Below are 4,859 nucleotides of genomic sequence, written 5' to 3'. Positions count from 1 at the left end.
GGTAGCCATGGTGGCACCCCATCACCCTGTGGATTGTGGATCTATCTGCTCTGTAATGCCTCAAAATCAGCCTCTCCCTCCAACACACACACACACACACACACACACACACACACACACATGTGCACACACACGTGTACCTGTGGCCCTGCCCCTGCGGGACCTGAAGCCAGCACAGCTCAGCCCTCCGAGTGCCGGGAGTGTGGAAAGCCCGTCTTTCCTGGTCAGGCCCCAGTCCTCGGCCAGCAGACACACGCATTAGCATCTCAGTCATGAGCTCGGGCAACACGAGGCCTTGAGCCCAGCCTGGCTGTGCGCCCAGAGGGAGCCCCTGGGCAGCCAGCGTGGGCACTCCTTCAGAGGCAGCGAGGCCCTGGGACCAGGCGGCCATGAACAGGTGGAGCCCAGCCTGGTGGACACGCTCTCTGTGGGTGCTCATGTGGCCTCAGGACCAGTCCCCTCTGCACGCAGCAGGAGACTCTCCTGGGGAGCTCGGGACACTACGGGGTCCCTGGGACTCTGGATCCAAAGCCCCTGAGGCCTGGCCCTCAGGCACCTGCCCTTCCTGTGACCACCGGGTGTGAGCTGGGCTGGAAGAAGGCCCCACACAGAGCGCAGTGTGCTCCCAAGAAAGCAAGGAGTGACCGGCCACAAGGTACGTGGGCCAGGGCGGAGGAGGTGGGACGCCGAGGCAGACTGGTCCCGAAGACAGCGGGGCTTCCAGTGCCGAGAGGCAGCTCCAGGCAAGTGTTTCTGAGTTCCTAATGGAAAAACGGCATTTCTCTTATTTATTTTTATGTATTTTTGAGTGTTAACAAATAGTCCTAGTGATAATTAGCATCTTTGTATATTTATTGAAAACCAGCACCAAGTCTGTATATTTACAGAGAAGCGCCTTACACACAGATAATAGCACAATCCCATGTTTGTGAACTGACAGTCTCCTCTAAACACAGGGTAGGAATTCCGCAATTATCGCTACAGCTGTTTGTTAAAATTTGACAATAGATAAATAATGACTAGAAATCAATCTTTTCACTAAAATTCAAGAAACAAAAAATATCTAAAGGAATTTCATTATTGCTTTAAAAAGTCCAGACCGGTCTTTAGGAGGCTTCTCCACATACATTCTGGTGCTTCCATTTTGGTGGTGAAAGTGTCTGTTTCCGCAGACGTGAGTCGACCCAGAACCTGAGACCTGAGGTCGTGTGGGGCAGGGCTGCCGGTCCTGCTACACATGCTCTCTGTCCACTTTCTCCTGTGCTCCATGGCTTAGGGAGCGTGTACACACACAGATATGCACACGTGTGCAACACACATGCACACACACAGACAGAGCCTGGATCGAGGTGTCCATGTGCGTGTCTGCTGCCCCCTGGACCAACAGGTTGGTTCCCATCCTAGACAACCCTGACCTCTCCCTAACAAGAAGCGGGAAGTGACGCTGGTTTGCGCTTCCATCTTAACTCGTTGGACGGCCGAGTTCAATGTCATCAGTGCCTGGGAATCAAATGGTTGGGGGTTTGATCACATCCAGAAGGCAGAATCACAATCAAGAGCAAATCGCAACACAACACAGCAGAGGTGGACCACAGCGAAGGCGGACCAGTGTGACCGGTCCTGTCCAGCCCGGGAGGTGGAGCCCTGCCTCAGGAGAGCACAGAAGCACGCAGCCACCCTGGACAAGCCACACTTCCGGGATAAACCATGTCCCCAGGCTCCTGGGCTTCCTGTCCCCTAGTCCACTGCACACTCAATGACAAGGGGCAGTCCCCAGCAGAGCCAGCAGTGGCCAAGCATGGGCCAGTCAGCGAGATGCTGGACTCCAGCCCCGTGTCAGCGTGGAGCCGTGTGGGCTGAGAACAAGCTGTGGCCTCCGTATCAGTCTCCACGTGGGGACCCACCTGGGGTGGGTGGGAAGCCCAGGGCTGGGAAGGACCTGACCACTCACTGATCCCCACCTGAAGCCGCGCAGACCTTGGGCTTGAATGTCCCTGAAGGATGACGAGGGTTTTCCTCCTGCAGCCAGGGAACTTCCCTCCTTCGTTCTCCTCCCTTCTCCCTGGGACTCAGAGATCCTCCTCTGCACCCTCCAGTCCAAACTCCTGGGTTGTAGGACCTCGAGTAAAAGCAAAAGTGACCCCGTTCCTACTGCCTTAGAGAAGAGGTGGACAGTGCGGCCAGTGCACAGGCCCAGGTCTGGGGCTTTGCCTGCTCCTTCAGGGCCCCACAGCCGGCCGCTGGCTTCGCTTGGGCAGGCCTGTCCCAGACCAGGCAGGCATGGCCGGTACCCCAGGGTCACAGAGCACCAGCGCGGCAGGCTCACAGATAGCACCTGCCCTCGGAGTGGCTCAGGAGGGAGGGTGTGCATAGCTGTGTGTGTGTGTGTGTGTGTGATGTGTTCCTGCATATGTGCATCATGTTCATGCACAGACACACAGGTATGTCATGCTCACATGTGTATGTGTGTGCACATGTGGGTTGTGCATGTGTGTGCAGATTAAATATGTGTGCAGATTGTGTGTGTACATGTGTGTGCAGATTGTGTGAATCTGTGTGCAGACTGTGTGTGCATGTGTGTATCTGTGTGCAGATTGTGTGTGTGCATGTGTGTGTAGATTGTGTGTGTGCATGTGTGTGCAGATTGTGTGTGTGCATGTGTGTGCAGCTTTGGTGTATCTGTGTGCAGAATGTGTATGCATGTGTGTACAGATTGTGTGTATCTGTGTGAAGACTGTGTGTGCATGTGTGTGAAGATTGTGTGTATCTGTGTGCAGATTGTGTGTGTGCATGTGTGTGTAGATTGTGTGTGTGCATGTGTGTGCAGATTGTGTGTATCTGTGTGCAGATTGTGTGTGCATGTGTGTGTAGATTGTGTGTGTGCATGTGTGTGCAGATTGTGTGTGTACATGTGTGTACAGATTGTATGTGTGCATATGTGTGCAGATTGTATGTGTGCATGTGTGTGCAGATTGTGTGTGTGCATGTGTGTGCAGATTGTGTGTGTATGTAATCCAAAGAAACCCTCTTTCTCCTGGACAGGATAGAGAAAGGACGGGCATTTGGGCCATGATCTGGCTGGTAGATTGATAAAAACAAACATGAACTGGAGCCGGGCTGCTGTGACCACAGGTCCTGAGACAGGCCTCCCTGGAGCAGCCATGCTCTCCTTGTGCCGGAGGAGAGGCACACAGCACCTTCCCATGCCTGCCTGAGCCGGTCCCCGTGGATTCTGCTGCAGCTACCCTGAGGAGTCCTGAGGCCACAAGCCCGACCCTGTGCCCCAGGCTTTGCTGTGATGACAGGCTCCTGGTGGACCCCGAGCTTGGGGACTCCGGGGGTGCCAGTGCTGCCAAGCTCCCCGCCCCTCCAGCGACGGCACAGGGGCCCTTCCATGGGTGAGGGGCAGTGACCACAGTGCTGGCCGGCCTCCCTAGGATCTGAGCACCGTCTGTAGCTGCTGTTGCTGGGAGAACTGAGGCCCCAGAAGCAATGTCCACTCCCCATCCACAGCACCGGAGGATGTGACCTCACTTGGACACACCGTTGTCGCCAATGTGTGAGGTCACACTGGAACAGGGTGGCTCCAACCTGACGAGGCTGGCCCCCTAGGCACAGGGGCGCTTGGACACCTACACACACAGAGGGCAGCGGCTCAAGATGACCCAGCCCACGGGGGCTGCTGGTATCACCAGGGTGACAGGGGCCGTTCCCCCGGCAGGGCCTGGGCCACCTCCCTCCCAGCCTGCAGAACCAGCCACCATCTGTAGAGCCAGCCCCGAGAACACTCTGCTCCTATACCTGACAAGGACAGTGTCTTCCACACCCAGAGGCTAAACCATGAGGGACCAACAAGAACGAAGCCACACCTGGGCCATCGACACCAGTCCCCTTGGCCATCCAGCCATCCCCGCCTAGCCCCAGAGCTGGGGGAACAGAAGCGTGTGATCCTCACACCAGTGACGGAGCCTCCCTGGAGACAGAGGGGACAGCAGGTAAGAAGGCTGATTAGTTCACAATAACACTGACTTCTTCAAAGTGGAAATAAGCCTGACCAACCGGTCACTTTATGAAAATGTCTGCTGATGCACCATGACCACAGTGAAGCACTGAAACCAGCCTATTGGAATGAACCTGAATATATTAGAAAACAGAACGGGTGTGAAACCTGTGGGTCTGGATCTTCCACGATTCCTTAGATGGCGTGGTTTACAATGGCGCTGGGTCAACCAGAGAAACCCTCTGGAGCCCAAAGACCACAGCCAGATACAGCCCTCCAGGGAGGAGCCTTCGACAGACGCGTCTCCGTGTCCCTGTGGGCTCGACCGTGCCTTAGTTGAATGCTCTCCATTTTCTACCTCTTAGGAGCTCAGGTGATGGGAGCATCTTAACACGGCTCTTGAGTAAGTGCTTTTGCGAGAATTTCACCCTCTGGGTTCAAACAACAGCATTTCCCCACAAAACTTTATTTTGCAGTCATTACACTTTTTATCATCTTCATGCCACGGAGGTGAAGTCCAGAATATTTATGTCCTTGATGGTCCTTCTTTCCTTCTTAGAGATGTCGCAGTGAGAACAAAGTAGACCCTGGTTCTGCTGCCTCGATGCTGCGTATCATCCCAGCACGGCTGTAATTCAGGAGCACAATACTGCGTCTCCAGGGCTGCGGGGAAGCCGGTGGGTGCCGAGCGGCACAGCAGGTCCCCAATATCAATAGAGTAGCCCGGAGCTGCGCTCCAACCGCAGAGTAGGGGGTCAGACGAGGGCAGGGTCCATCTCTCGGCCCACCCAGCACTCGGGAAGGCCAGCAGTGTCTTCTCGGTGCCCTTCAGTCAGGGCAGGGACGAGCTGACGGACAG

Source organism: Urocitellus parryii, chromosome 2, assembly GCF_045843805.1.
Source record: "Urocitellus parryii isolate mUroPar1 chromosome 2, mUroPar1.hap1, whole genome shotgun sequence".
Taxonomy (NCBI): Eukaryota; Metazoa; Chordata; class Mammalia; order Rodentia; family Sciuridae; genus Urocitellus; species Urocitellus parryii.
Note: the sequence above shows the minus strand (reverse complement) of the source record.